At 36.3% G+C, this 16909-nt stretch overlaps 1 protein-coding gene across 5 annotated transcripts in view; it reads left to right on the top strand.

Annotated features, from left to right (window-relative positions):
- The window catches only part of NTM (neurotrimin), a gene marked incomplete at its 3' end in the record, with an annotated part of 955850 nt that overhangs the window by 382270 nt on the left and 556671 nt on the right, over positions 1 to 16909 (top strand). The window lies entirely within an intron of this gene.

Raw genomic sequence — 16909 nt, forward strand, 5'->3', positions numbered from 1 at the left:
GGAAAATGTTAAAATGCTATTCAGACAGATAGCAACACAATTAGACTTATTTGTTTATTTATTTATTTATTTGTTTGCTTATTTATTTGTTTATTTATTTATTTTGTGGGACCCTCGCCGCTAGCCAGGGAAGGAACTGGCGCTGCAGAGGCTACGGGCAGCCGCACAGCCCAGTGCTCAACTGCTGCACCACCAGGGGTGGCCCCCCAATTAGATTTATCTTTTAGAACAAACATTAGTAGAGGTGAAAAGGATTGATTATAGGAGTATTAGAATATTATTCTAATAGTCCAGGTAAGAGTAAGTAAGAATTGTGAACACAGAAAAAATTGGATAAGTAACACATTTTCACATGGCAGAACCCTTGGAATTTGAGCAACAGACTATATGAGTTGAGAAGCACTGATTTGTTTAAAATGAATCTCAAGGGTCAGGCTAATAAGTGAATGGAGTGGGCATTCTTAAATGTAGGAAATGCAGAAGAAATGAGAATTGATAATTTTCATTTTGGACATGTTGAGTTTGCTATGACCTTAGGACTGTGGTGAAGTTACTTTGTAGGATGTGCACATGTGGGCCTGAGATCACTAGGAAAGTCTGGGCATTTGTTGGTTTGTTTGTTTTTAAGATTTATTTATTTATTTATTTATTTATTTATTTATGCATATAAGAACTGGGGTATAGACCAGAGGTGTGGGGGCTAAGAGGATTCACCAGAGACAGAGTGGGGAGCAGAACAGGCAGATCTACTGAAATGCACTGCTAAAGGGAGCAGCAGGCAAGACAGGAGAGGTCTGCTGTGCCTTGTGGATCACCTCCCTGGCCGGGGGTCAAGCTTGTGTACCAGTCGCTGGCAATACCTTGATAGAGCTGAGACTTTAACCTCTGTGCCACCAGAGAGGCTAAGTCTAGATATTTGAATGGGCACATCTAAAGTCTTCAGAGTGAGTGAATGTTTCCAAACTGATAATTTCTGTTTATATTCTCTTCTGCAAGTTTGAGATTTCTAGACTCAATACTTCCCTCTTCCACTGTAACAATAGAATACTGATGATGAAAACACAAATGTATATCCAATATTAAAAGATCAGAAATGGGCCGAATATACCCCACAGCTCTTTAGGTTCTGATGTGAGAAGATTCTGACTGCACCAGGAAGAGGTGATAGTAGCTTGGAGGAAAATCCACCTGCCCAAGACTGTACATGAACTTCACCATTCATAGATAAATACAAAGAAAAAGCAATAGCCATGAAAAGATTTGGTAGCATCTTTGTTGTACTTGTCAGATGAATATCATTATACCCAAGAAGGAAGGAAGAAACACAATTTTTAAAAAGCTATTCTACAGAAAACACAAGACTTCAGAGAGTATTATAGAGAATTTCCATAATTGCAAAAAAGAGACCCCAAACAAACATCCCACTACCTCTATGAAAAATGTGATAAAACAAATGATGCAATAGCAGATTGAGTTGCAAAGAGAATTCATTACATCAAGAAATGTTTAAAGAAGTTAAAATTCAAGATGAGTATAGAACAAAAATAGGAATCTAAAATTTAATCAGTGACTCAGAGAACACATTTGAGATTTTTTTTCAAAATTAAAATATGAAGAGCAGAAACATGAAAAAAATTAAGAAAGAATAATTCTTACCTAGGGATAATTTGTGTCCTATAATAATATCTTCTACCAACTGAGAACAACATACATATGATACCTAATCATTTCCTCAATTATATAAGTACTTTAATTTACAGAAAGAAAACATTCAGTAAGTGAAAGAAATAAGTGAAAGAAAAAAACAGCATAGGAGTATGGTTAATATGTTTGTTAATATATAAATGTTGATTCATATATAATTGTTAATATATAATTGTTCAATGCTTGACCCCAGAGTAAATGCTGAGTAAGAGACTATTGAATTCGTTAATAAAATATTGTCCCCTAAAAAGCCAAATATCAAGAAGTGAGACTTCCATAATTTTGCTTCTGTCAATGAAGATTACCAGAATTGGCCCTTTTGTGAAATAAAACAAACAAACTAGCAAATGGAAAATAATATATGAAGCAATGTTTTCCAGATATTGGGGAATAATCTGGTATTGTGATCCCTGAATATGAAAAGAGAGGGGCGAAGAAATGATTTCTGGAAGCATATTAGTCTTGCTGTGTTGGGTAAATAGAGACCAGCATTGAATGTGTTGAGGAGACTTGGAGAAGGGAGTTATGGAGAGAGTTACCGAAATTAGCATAGGTGCCCTATGATTTTATTGGTGAATATTAGGGCAGATATATGTAGAGTGACTGACTGTGCACACAACTAGGGAAAGGACTATGCTCCATCTCAAAAACTGCTATGAGCCATTCAACTTATGATCAGAATTTATTTTTTTTAAGATTGATTTTTATTTATTTGTGTATATGAGAACTGAGATGTAGGCCAGAGGTGCAGGGAGGGGGTTGAGGGGATTAGAGGATTCACCAGAGACAAAGTGGGAAGCAGAACAGGCAGAGCTACTGAAATACACCGCTGAGGGGAGCAGCAGGTGAGACAGGAGTGGTCTGCTGTGCCATGTGGGTAGCTCCCTGGTTGGGGATGGAACTCATGCCATAGTAGCTGGCCATAGCTTGATAACACTGAAACTTTGGCCCCTGCACCATCAGGGAGGCCTCCTGACCAGAGTTTATTGAACATGTGGGACATTCACTGAAGATAACAGAAGGATAGCAATAAAAAAAATAAATAAATAAAATAAAATCAAAGCTTATTCTTAAAAAGAACAATAAAATTGATAATCTCAAGAAAACTGGCCAATGAAATACAGAGAAGATGGTAATTATGGAAAGAAAAATGAAGGGGTATTATTACAGCTCCTACAGACATTAAAATGATAATAAGGGTATATAATAAAAATTGTATGACAATAAATTTGACAACTTAGATCAAATGGGAAAAAAATGGCAAAATTTTCACTTGAATAAATAGAAAATTGAATAGTCTTATATATATATATATATATATATATATATATATATATACATACACACACACATATACATATAACACTTTGACATTGACATGCTTGGTCAAAAATGTTCCCATAAAGAAAACTCAAGGCCTGCATGGCTTCACTGGTTAATATATCAAACAGTTAAGAAAGAAATAATACCAACCTAGAGAAACAATTTCAGGAAATAGAAAAGTAAGAAACATTTTTCAATTTTATGAGGTCAGCATTGCTTTGATATCAGAACTAAAGAAATTGCAAAATAAAAAAATAACCTATAAACCAAAATTGCATGTAAAATAAAAACAAAAATCCTTGAAAACATATTAACAGATTCACCCCAGCAATATATGAAAATTATAACTCCGTATGGCCAGTGGATTTTATCCCAGAGATGCAGATTTGTTTAACATTTAAAATCCACCAAAATAACTCCCTACTAACAAAAAAAAAAAAAAGGAAAAACAAATTTTGATAGATGCAAAAAAAATCATTGACTAAATTGATCTATTCATGATAAAAAGCTCAGGAAACTAGGTCAAGAAGCTAACTTTATTAGTGTGAAAATAGGTTTAAGCAGAAAATCTATAGCTATCATCATCCTTAATGGAGAAAGATGAAATGTTTCCTTCCTAAGATTGGGACAAGGAAATAATCATCTTCTCTCACTGATATTTGTGATTAAGCAGAAGGTCCTAGCTAGTGCAATAAAGTAAGAAAAGTAATAAAATTTATACAGATTGGAAAGAAAGATGTTAAGCTGTCTAAAGTCACAGATGACATAACACAGATGACAAAATCTGAAGGAATCTACAAAAACCCACTAAGACTGATTAGTGAAATTAACAAAGTTGGAGGATACATATTCAATGCAGATAAATCAAGGTCACTTCCTTCTACTAGCAGTGAGTTAGAAAATTCAACTGACAACACTCATTTACTTTAGAATTAAAAAAAAAAAAACATGAAATATTTAAGAATGGAGTGCAGTGGAAATTTTTGGGTGCTTTGCTGTTGTGTGTGGCGACATATTATCTGAAGAGGTGTGAACTTCTTCTCCTAAATCTATACTTCATAATAAACCAAGATTGGGCCTCCCTGGTGGCGCATTGGTTGAGCGCTGGGTTGCGAAGCTGCCCGCAGCCTCTGCAGCGCCGGTTCGCTCCCCAGCTGCCTGGAGAGGGTCCCACATGGTGTGCAGACCTCTCCTGCAGCCCGCTGCTCTCCTCAGCAGTGTACTTCGTCACTCTGCCTGTTCTACTCTCCCCTCTGGCTCTGGCGAATTCTCTCACCCTCCCGCACTTCTGACTGTACCCAGTGCTTGTATAAATAAATAAATAAATCTTTAAAAAAAAAATAAACCAACATTACCTCAATAAAAAAATACAATTTTTGACATTAATGATTTTTTTTAGCTTTATTGACATGTAATTGACATATAACATTGTATAAGTATCAGATTTACAAGGGATGATTATATACATGTACATTTAGTGCAATGGTTACCACACATTCTTCATCACAGTTACAACTTGGTAACTGGCCATTAAAGCTCTGTTCTTTTTTTTTTTTTTTTTTTTTTTTTTTTTTTTGTTTGGTTTTTTTTTTTTTTTTTTTTCCTTTGTTTGTTTATACATGCACTGGGTACAGTCAGAAGCGCGGGAGGGTGAGAGAATTCACCAGAGCCAGAGCGGGGAGCAGAGCAGGCAGAAGGACCGAAGTACACTGCTGAGGGGAGCAGCGGGCGGCAGGAGAGGTCTGTGGGACCCAACTCCGGTGGCCGGGGAGCAGCCGGGGATCGAACCGGTGCTGCAGAGGCTGTGGGCAGCTTCGCAACCCAGCGCTCAACCACTGCGCCACCGGGGAGGCCCTAAAGCTCTGTTCTTAGAGCAGCTGCAAGCATACCATATTTCTGGCTGTCATCACCATGCTGTACCTTGATTCTGGAACTCATTCCCCTTATAACTGAAAGTTTGCACCCTTGGACCAGCATCTTCCCACCTGCCCCCCACCCCTCAGCTCTTGGCAACCTTTATTCTGTTCCCTATTTGTATGAATCTAATGTTTTAAGATTCCATATACAAATGAGATCATACAGTATTAACTTTCTCTTATTTCACTCTGTATAGTACACTCACATTCTATTCATATTGTCACATATGTTAGCATTTCCTTCTTTCTCAGGGCTGAATACTATTCCAATACATGTAAATGGACTAACATATATTTATCTATTTATTCACTGTATTATGGATGTATTTATCTGTTGATGGGCATGTGGGTTGTTGCCATGTCTTGGCTATTGTGAAAAATGATGCAATGAACATGGGAACAGAGATATCTCTTCAAGATAATGATTTCACCTCCTTCAGATGCATATCCTGAAGTGAGATTGCTAGACCATGTGAGAGTTCTATTTTTTGAATATTTAGTTAAATGACCAAGTAAACCAGAAAAGCCCAGGTTCTCCTTTGTTGGAAAGTTTGTGATTACTTATTTCTTCTTATTGGTATTTTTTTGGCCAGATTTTCTATTTATTTATGATTTAGTTTTAGTAGTTGTATGTTTTTAGGGATATATTAATTTCTCCTGAACTGTCCAATTTGTTGACATGTAATTATTTAGAGAATTAACTCGTGATATTTTGTATACCTGTGGTATCAGTTGTAATGTCTTTCATTTATAACTTTCTGCCCTCTCGTCTTTTCTTGGTAATATCTGGAGATGTGTACATTTTTACTTAAAATTTGTTTTGCCTGCTTTTATTTTCTATTTTTGTAAAATATCTTTTTTTCATTCCCTCACTTTGAAGCTATTAATTTAGCATGGTTGTATAACACAGGATCAATATATAGAAATCAAATTGATTTATGTCTACTAACAATGAATCATAAAATCTATTTTTAAAATGTCATTTACACTAACATCAAAAGATTAAATATTTAGTTGAGAGTTTAAAAATATGTATGACTTCTTTATTTGAAATTGTAAAACATTGATGAGGGAAGTTAAAGAAAAATACAAGCAAAGAGATGATATACCATATTCTTGAATTGGGAAAAAAATTACATATAGATTCAACACATATCCAGTAAAAATCTCAGTATGATTTTTTTTAAGATAGATTTATGTATGTATGTATGTATGTATGTATGTATGTATGTTTATGCAAGCACTGGGTACAGTCAAGCACGGGAGGGTGAGAGAATTCACCAGAGCCAGAGCGGGGAGCAGAGCAGGCAGAAGGACCGAAGTACACTGCTGAGGGGAGCAGCGGGCAGCAGGAGAGGTCTGCGCGCCATGTGGGACCCTCACCATGCAGCCAGAGATAGAACTGGTGGTGCAGAGGCTGCGGGCAGCTTCGCAACCCAGCGCTCAACCGCTGCGCCACCGGGGAGGCCCATAAGCATGATTTTTGATGGAAATTAGTAAGCTGACTTACAATAGTCATACCAATGTATTCAACTGATTTTCAGCAAAGGTGAAAAAGACTGACTTCCAATATATGGTGCTAAAAAAAATCTAGATACCCAAACGGGAAAAAAAAAAAAAAATCCATTCGTACCTCCTGTCATGTACAAAATTCCTCAAGATAGATCAGAGATCTAAATGTAAAAGTAGAAACCATAAAATTTCTAGAAGAAATTATGAGTATAATTTTGTTGCCACGAGGTGAGTAAACATTCCTTAGATTTTTGCACACACAAATAAAAATTCACAAGTCAAAACAGAAAAATTAGTAAGTTGAAACATTTTATTTTTTGAGAGTGTAAGAATATGGCAAAACAAGGCACAGAATGGGAGACAATTTTTTTTGTAAAGTATTTTTACTGTATAATCTGACAAATGATTTGTATAATCTAATAAATTAATCTTATAACTCAATATTAAGAAATCAAGTAGCACAATTATTTTTAATGGGCAAATATTTAAACATATCCTTCATAAAAGAAGGTTTATGAAATGTCAATAATTATATGACAAGCTGTTCAACATCAAGCAAGTCATCAAGAAAATGCAAATTAAAACTACAATGAGTACTGATTTCCACTTTCTAAAATGGATACAATTAAAAGATTGAAAAAGAAAGTGTTAATGAGGATGTGAGAACAAGTAGAACTCTCATATATTTCTGGCAGGAATGTGAAACTGTACAATCATTTTGTAAAACAGTTTGGTAGTTTCTTTTAAAATCAAATTTACCCTTAATATATGATATATCAATTCTTAGGTGTTTATCTAAGATAAATGAAAATGCATCCACACAAAGACTTACACACAAATGTTTCCAACAGCTTCACTCATATTAGCCAAAAAATGTGATAATCTAAATGTTCATCAAAAAAGTGAATGGATAAAAATTTGCTTTATAGCCATAAATTGAAATTCTTTTGAATAATGAAAAGAATCTATTGATACACACAACAGAACAGATGAATCCCCAAAACATGATGATCCAAAGAAGCCAGCTTCAAAGCAGAACATACTATATGATTCTAAACATATAAAATTCTACAAAGGCAAAACAAAGTCATAGAGTGAGAAAGGCAGAACTGAGTTGAATTGGGTCAGGATTGGGAAAGACAGTAGAGGGAAAATTGGTGAAATAAATAGAAAGGACCTGAGTGAATTTGGGTAGGTTATGGAAATGATCTAAAGCTCGACTGTGGTAGTAATTACATGGGTATATATAATTTCAAAACTCATTGATTTGTGCACTTTAAATGGTTGTGTTTCATCTTTTGCAAAATATGTCTTATAAAGTTGATAATAGTGATTTTACAAATGGTTTTAAGTTTCTCTTTTTGGCCTTTTGTATTTCCTAAATTCTCATTCCAAATTTGTGTATTATTATTTTTATCAAAAATATACTAATGGTTACTTAATCTACTTTCATTGATCTTTCTGCAGACCTTGTGAAAGTATCCTTTGTAAGCAATATAGCCAACTCTACCTACTATCATCAGGATTACAAAAACTACGTTGGTGCATAGCCTTGAGTGTGTGTATGTGTGTGTGTATCTCATAAATAAGTTTTAATTTAACAGAGACATAGTGGATTCACCACTAAAACAAAGCAAAACAAAAACAATAAAACAAAGGCAATTGAGATGATCAACCTTTGCACTTGCTCTGGAATCAAGATTTAACATTTTATTCATCAGTCTTGCTGAAAGCTGACCTCCCCAGTTCCTTATCTTGTCACTTAAGAGCATGGGCTGTGAGAGCATCGCAAGCCCACCATACACAAATTAGGAGGTCCTGAGCAGCCAGATCAAAAGCAAAACTTAAGATTATATGAATTTTAACAAGAAGAAACAAAGTGTAAGAGGCCAATAAAAACTGATCAGAAATAGTAACAAAAATGAGTCAATTCTTCCAGATACCCGAGAAAGCAAATTCTACAATTCAGCCTTTGGCAGCTTAAACTAATCAAGAAGTTATGTAGTATTGCTTATTATCCTTTTCCATGGAAAAAAAGTATGCCAATTTTCTGATAGAAAATATGTTCTGGAGCAGAACTCAAGACAGAATTTATTATGGGGACAATGAACTTTTTGGTAATGAAGTAAATGGTATCTTCAAGAATATTTTTTATAAGCCAAGAATCCCGTTCAAAGATTGTCCCTGTGTCTGGAGGGCAAAGGAGGTGACGCTAAAATGGGGACCTGATGAAGAAAGGATGTTTGGAACATGGGATTAAGGCATTGCTTTCTGATAGTCAAATCTAATACCCTGTTAGTAGCACTAGCAGAGAATAAAAAAAGAAGTTGAAGTGCCTATCAAACATTCTTCTTCAAACAGCAGATATAGTAGGAGATCCTGTGGCTCATGTAGGGACTCAGACAATTTATGATCGGCTCCCCTAGCACCTACCTGTAGTGCAGGCATTCTGCATTGCTGTGATGGCCATATGCTTCCTGTACCAGATGGGTAGGAAGGTGTCATTCCGTTGTGAAAGTTGAGGAGCCAGCCAGAAGGCCTTCTCACTTTCGAACAGGTGGGAACAGCAGGGTTTCCTTCAGGTAGAGCCAGCATTTTCTTCAGGGAAGAGTCTTCTGTCTTCTGCAGTACTTAAGCATGTGTCTGGTTAAGACCTTAAGTTTTACAGAACCCAGGAAAAAATGACTTTAGCTTGAAAATCCCTAAGACAAATCCTGTAAGTGACCACTTTGTCCATCAAAGAAACCCCAGTGATAGTGCTATGGAATATATATCTTTTAGACAGTCTGCCTCATGATGGGTTTGCCAAGATGAGTAAGGGACAAGGTGAGTTGAAAATATCACCTGTGCATTGATATTATGTTTATTTTCACATATTTGTTCTCGGGAATGCCTCACAAATGTTATATTTGCTATTTGGTTAAAAGTGATGCTGAAATACTCCGTTTCAGTGACTGAGCATGAGTACAAACAGACTGGATCAAGGCAGCGATTTAATTCAGCATGAGTACTGCCCAGGATGCCAGCAGGATCAAGAAATAGTAATAGATACTGTAGGGCATTTTGAAAAATAAGAATAGTCTTTTTTTTTTTTAGCAGGAAAAATCTGTTTTAATATTGACTGTTTCCTTTTTTATTATAAATTTTATTTTTATATTCCCCATACAATTGTGACCCCCTTATTTTGACCCCAATCCCTCCCCTCCCTGCCCCCCACCCCCCATAGAGTGTCTCTGGTTCATAGTTTTTTGTTGATTTTGATTTTCACTTTCTTATAGTTGTTCTTTTTCCTGGTCCTTTATTTAAGTTATCTAGGTTCCTGCTATGAGTGAGACCATCCGGTATTTTTCTTTTTCTTTCTGGCTTATTTCGCTGAGCATGATCCCTTCCAGTGCCATCCATGTTGCTGCCAATTGCATGAGTTTATCTTTTTTGAATGCTGAGTAATATTCCATGGTGTATATGTACCACATCTTCTTGATCCAGTCATCTATTTTTGGGCATTTGGGTTGTTTCCGAAGCTTAGCTATTGTAAACAGTGCTGCTATAAACATAGGGGTGCAGGTGCTCTTTGGAATTGATGTTTCTGTGTCCTTTGGGTGTGGAATTGCTGGATCATATGGAAGCTCTATGTTTAGTAGGTCAAGAAATCTCCACACAGCTCTCCATAGTGGTTGGACCAGTTTGCGCTCCCACCAACAGTGCAGGAGAGTTCCTTTTTCTCCACACCCTCGCCAATATTTGTTGTTGCTAGTTTTTTTAATATGTGCCATTCTCACTGGTGTAAGATGGTATCTCATGGTAGTTTTGATTTGCATTTCCCTGATGACAAGTGATGTTGAACATTTTTTCATAACAGTCTTGTAGAGCTTGAAATGTATAAAGACATGATAGCTTAGTGAGGTTATTTCTATCATCAACACTGGGGAGCAATGGAGTTTAAGTTTAAGTTTGAAGACACTCAAGGTAGAGTTTATTTACCATAGAGTATTCCTGTCCATTCAAGGCCAGTTTAATTAATATTGCAAATAGATGGGACTTTATGGACATGTTTTTTGGCAATGTGATGGAATTATACAGTGTGACGGGTTTCTGTAGCATTCATACATATGCCATTCTGTGAGGTGTAAGATAATACCCAAATCTGTATTTGCTAATGTCTTTGATAGCTAAGACCTATCTGTGCTTAACTGTAGGAACTATACTCATCAAGGTAGACAGATTTTTTTTTTTAAATCCTGAGTTAACATAGCTCTCAATCAATTTTAATTTCCAGGAATCTCTAGATGCTGTTCCAGGTTTTGAGTAGAGTTCTCCCACCCAATTTTTAGTTAAATGCCCTAAATTTTACTAATAACATTTTAATATGATATTTATGCCTACATGCAGGAGTGAAATTGATTTTCAGCATTTTCACTAGTATTTGTTATTAATATAATACTAAATTTATAAAACAAATTTGTAAGTTTTGTTTTTTCTGTGGCCTGGGATATTTCAGATGTTATTGGAGTTTAAAGATTAAACCTCAGATGTAAACCAATAAGGTCCTAATTCCTATAAAAAATGGCAGCTATTTGATTTCATCTGTGAAGGGTTTCTATCTTATTTGTATTGTTGTGGAGTATTCTCTTAAAATGTTTTAATCCATATGGGGTCAGTGTTTATTTTTTTGTCCTTTTTCTTCCTCTTTTCTCACTCCTAATTGTGCCTCTATTTGCTTTGTCTGTTTTCTTTTTAATCAGACTCACAAAGGATTTTTTGATGAACTGACTTTTGGACTTTTTCCCCTTCTCATTTTTACATATTTGTTTTTAATTAATTCATGATTGCATCCTTGTTAATCCCTTCTTCCTAGATGTGTTTGCTTATTATGTTGCTCCTTCATTAATTTCTCAAGATGAGTATTTACTTCATCAGTTTTTCATCTCTCTTCATTAATAATGAAGACAATTAAGGATAAATTGCTTTTTTCTTGGTGTTCTGTAAACTTGATACAATAATTTTTTTTAAAGATTTATTTATTTATATAAGAACTGGGGTACAGGTCAGAGGTGGTGGAGGGTGAGAGAATTCACCAGAGAGAGTGGGGATCAGAAAAGTCAGATTCACCAAAGTACACTGCTGAGGGGAGCAGCGGGTGAGACAGGAGAGGTCTGCCGTGCCATGTGGGAATCTCCCTGCTGGGCTGGGAATCGAACCCACATTGCAGAGGCTGAGGACAGCTTCACAGTGTGGTGCTCAACCCATTGCGCCACCTGGGGAGGCCAGATATAAGATATTTTAATTCAATTTTCTTCTTTGCTAATTTAAATTCTCTTCTTGATCCACAGGTAATCTGGATCATATTTCCTATTTTTTAAGTAAAGGTTTTCCATTATACTTCCACTATTTATTAATATTGTAAGGGATTTTGATTAGAGACTGTCCCCTATAAAACACTTACTTTTAAAAATATCTTGGTGTCTTTGTAACTCAATGCATCACTTATTTTCTTAAACTATCCTTTGTACATACATAAATTAATATTATCTAAATATAGCATATAAGAATGTAAGATTATATCTGAGTCAACTTTATTGATATATTCTTTAATTCTACCTCTTTATCCTTGTTTAAATCTATTAAATATGTCAAATTAAAAAAAAAGTTATATTACTATATTTCCTAACTATTTTTATCAAGTTCTTCTTGCATTATGGATAATTCTGTCTTATATAGTTGACTATATATATCGATTTACATCTTTTACATCTTAATCACTATTCATTTTATGACTCCCTCTTTTGTATTTTTAGAAGTTCCTTTCTACATTATTAATGGTTGAACTTTTCTCTGCTGACACAAACAAACATTTTTCCCCTATTGCTTGAAAACAACATAAAATATAATCTGCCTAAGTCAACTAAGATTGACTTGCATCTACAAAAATGCTCTGTTTTCTTCCAATCCATCCTGATTACATATGACTCTTGGAAAACTCTTCTTCCTCCTGCCCCTTCCTTACCTTACATTCAATCTGTGAAATTCTGTAGTTGTTTCTCCTGCTGTCTTTCTATCCAACCTGAGGTCATAGCTTTGAGAGGCCATTTTGGAAAATTTTTGGAATTTCCTTTTGAGGACATACCTTCTTTTTCAAGGACAGATTTTTATTCTCTGCTAATCCACCTTGAATACATTATTTTTCTTTGTCAATAAATTGAAATTCAGGTTGTGTTAAGATATTTCTAGATAAGCACTGGAAGGTGAAGTAGCTGCTTTTCCTAGAGATCAGGGGTACAGAAATAGGGAAGTTGCCTCCCACTCACCAACACATGCACTTCCTCCTTATAGACTTTGGGGGAACAGAGAGAGGTGTTCATTTCTCTGCCCTGCTACCCCTTCTCTCACCTTCCCTGCCTTGTAGTCTCTGTCCTGCTCATCCCTTCTTTGCTCCCAGCTGTTCATGAGTTTTTCCATTAGATGAGCTATATCTAAAGTTCCCGAAGCTGCTTCTGAATTATTGCCTGGTCTCAATATCTTTCCTTTATTCTGACAAGTGAATGAGATCTTGACTGAGCTCAGGACTCTGATATTGCAGTCATTTTCTCTCAGTCATCCTAGGATGTTATGTCGCTGTCTTCCAGCCTCCTGTGTTGCTGATAAGTTCAATTCTGTCCTGATTCTTTTTCCTTTGAAAGCCACTTGTTCTTTCTGTGCAGGAGTTTGTATGATCATTTATTTATAGAGAATTCCAGAATTTTCTTGAAATTTGCTGAGGCAAGCATTTTTTTCTCCTCAATTTGGCTTAGAATAGCATGAGCCCATTCAATATTCAGACTCACATCTATCCTCAGTTCCCCCAAATTGTCATCTATTATTTGTTCAGATTTTGCCTCTCTTTTCTCAGTTTTTTTTTTTTCCACATGAAATAATTTTTGTGTATTGAACTACTGTGTTTGGCTACATGATTGCCATCTTCTTATCCTTCTAATCTTTGCTTTGTGATTGACTTTGCCCCTGATATTCAAGGCAACTGATTTGAATCTCAACAGTGGCATTTTCTCTTTCTTTTCAATAACAAACTTTTTTGGTTGAAAAAGTATGCAGGTTTTTTTTTTCACTACAGAAATGCATGAGTGTTGTACTTGAATCCCCTTAAAAACATATAGAAATAGGTATTTTTAAGATTTTCCTTAGTCATCTCCAGCAGCTGTTTTGCTGAGCATGTACCCTCTTTGTTTTGACAGATTCTAATTCTCTGCTAGTCTGCCTTGAATACATTATTTTTCTTTGTCAATAAATTGGAATTCAGGCTGTGTTGAGAAATTACTAGTAGTGGAAGATGAACTAGCCATTCTTCCTAGATATCAGGTGTACAGAAATAGTGAAGCTGACCCCACTTACCAACACACACATTTCTTCTTATCCTCCTGGCCTCAGGGACTAGAAGGACTTAGCACACCTACTCAGCACCTGTAAGCTTCCTGAAGGCCTGGGAGAATCAGAACATCAAACCAGGAAGATGTTGAGACACTGGTCTTCCACCTAGAATCCTACAAATTGCTATGAATAGGCTTGGCTCCCCAAAAGTCCACCACTTTTTTGGTTAGAACAAAGATTCCTTGAAGGTGATTTCTAGTGTTTTTCCCTTCATTCCACAGAGGAGTATGTCCTGTGAAATTCTTTTTAGAGCAGTTCTATCAGAGTTGCTTGCATCAGCCTGCCCTTTGGGTCCAGACATATGACTCAAAAGAGTCAGATTCAAGTTGAAAATAAGGAGAAAAGATGAGCTTTCAGGTCATCACTTTTAATCACTCAGAAATATCTTTGAAATGATCCAAAGAGCCAGAATGCAAACAACAATAGCAACGACCACCACTACTAATTAGTAGTAGTGTTTAAGGTTTACCAAAGGTATCTGGTCCTTGAAATCTCTCTGTGTCATGGGTATTATTGTGAGAAAACAGGTGGTAGATGTTTAGGAAAAGACTTATAAGTTGTTAGAAAACAAAAAACATCAAGGCTTTCTCTCTTCGACATTAATGAGTTTTACTCAAATATTTTAAACATTTTTGCTCAAGGGCCTCCCCGATGGTACAGTGGTTGAGCACTGGGCTGCGAAGCTGCCTGCAGCCTCTGCAGCACCGGTTCGATCCCTGGCCATTGGGAGAGGGTCCCACATGGCACGCAGACCTCTCCTGTCACGCCCACTGCTCCCCTCAGCAGTGTACTTCATCAGTCTGCCTGCTCTGTTACCCGCTCTGGCTCTGGTGAATCCTCTCACCCTCCTGTGCTTCTGACTGTACCCAGTGCTTGTATAAATAAATAAATAAATCTTAAAAAAAATTGCTCAAATATTTAAGTCTTGTCTCATCTTATTACCTTAAGCCAAGTGTATAATGAAGCAGTATCACTATATAATAAAATAGTACAGTGTGTAAAAAAATTTGCCTACTTCAATATGAACACATGCATATATTCTGCCTAAGAAGGAATAATGTTCTTTTACTCAGTACACTGTCATCTTACAAAAGCCCTATCACTTTGCTTGTTTCTCCTTGTATGTAATCATACTTTTAGTGTCACTTATATGATTGTGTGTTTACACATGTACAGATATGTGCATGCCACAAAGTCAACATAAGTGTACAGATCATAAATTTTCCAAACTGAACACATCTGTGTCATTAACATTAAGATCAAACATCCACCAAGTCCCCTCAGTCTCCTTTGTAATCATTACATACCCCACATAGGGTGACCACCATCCTGACATCCACAGCTTAGATGATTTGCAAGGTCAACTTGACTTACCATTCTATATCCAGAATTTAACAGAGAATGTTTGCTGTGCTTGATAAATATTTGATAGATGAATGAATGAATGCCTTAATGAATAATTGAGGCAATATTTAAAGGAAGAATCCCATAGAAAGCTAAACATTGCCAAATATGGCTCTGGAGCCAGAGATTGAAGTGAAGATCCAGGCTTAATTGTTTGTATGATTTGATGTAAGTTATTTACTTTAACACAATCTCAGGTTACTCATCTCAAAATAGAAGCATCGATGTCTATCTCACAGTGCTATTTGTCGTAAACCTTAAAGTTTTATATGTAGAACCAGTGCCTTGTATCTAATAAGCTATTATTGGTACCTAGTAAATGTTGTGGGGAAGAAAGACATCCAGGTATGTCTGTATATGGTCCATGATATCCTTCCCTTGATTGTTTTGTTTTAAATGGCAGTCACTTTTTTTTAATATGATAGTATTTTAATATAGTAGAAAAGGTTTATTCATACTGAACATCCAAACGAAAAACAAAGAAGAAATTAACAAACAAAAACTGTCATGGGGATAATGCAGTTGGTTTGTGTCCTCAAATGTTTTGGTCCTAATCTGGATTTCTGCTTCTCTCTTTTTGGTGTCTTTCGATCATAACATGCTCACATGGATATCTGACCTTCCAGCGCTTGGCTTATTTGTGGAGTGGATCACTAACCAAGCTAGTCAGATTTAAGTTGCACTGGGTCAAAATCCCACTTTGTACCCTGATTGCTTGCATCACCTGACAGTCTAGTCATGTGACCAGCCTCCACCACTAGAGCTCTTGTTCTTCATTGCTGCTTATTGTTGCTGCTGTCTCTGCATAAAGTGCCTTCTTTCTGACCACTGCCAGTACCACCACTGCCTCCTTACTGTTACTTATTCCATTGAAGCAGAAAACCATGCAGCTAAGATGCCCGTAACAAATAGATACAGCATCTCCTGAAATGCCATGTGCAACTCTTGCTTTTTGAATTGGTATTGGCTTCAGTTAAGAAAAGAGTACATACATGATCCTCCCTGGTGGTGCAGGGGTTAATGTCTCAGCACTATAAAAGCTATCACCATGGGCCACTGTGGCACAAGTTTGACCCCTGGCCAAGGTGCTAATCCACATGGAGCAGCAGACCTCTGCTGTCTCACCCACTTCCCCTTCAACAGTGTATTTCAGTATATCTGCCTGTTCTGCTCCCCACTCTGTCTCTGGTGAACCCCTGGCACCTCTGGCCTAGATCCCAGTTCTTGTATGCATAAATAAATAAAATAAATATTAAAAAAAGAAAAAGAAAAGAACAAGTATAAAGGCAGTTGATTTGGTATGTAAGAAAAAAGAATAGGCTGTAAGAATGTTTTTTTTTTTTCCTGCAGATCTAATCAAATATCAGTTTAGTAGGTACATATTTATGGAATTGATTGTGTTTAGTTAAGTTGCCTAATTTCTCTGACTAGCAGTTATCTCTACTGTAAGATGGAATCATCTGTTTCAGATTCCCTAGAGTGCGGTTGGGCATATGTGCATATGGAAGTTGAGTGGAGGGAGTCCCATCAAAATGCAGGCCCTGGGACCTCTCCTTGGAGAGAATTGCTGACCTGCTTAGAAGGACTTTTCAGTAATTTCTTTCTCTATCTGCATCAAGGAAATTGCAAAA

Source organism: Talpa europaea, assembly GCF_964194135.1.
Source record: "Talpa europaea genome assembly, chromosome: 12".
In the NCBI taxonomy this organism is placed as follows: Eukaryota; Metazoa; Chordata; class Mammalia; order Eulipotyphla; family Talpidae; genus Talpa; species Talpa europaea.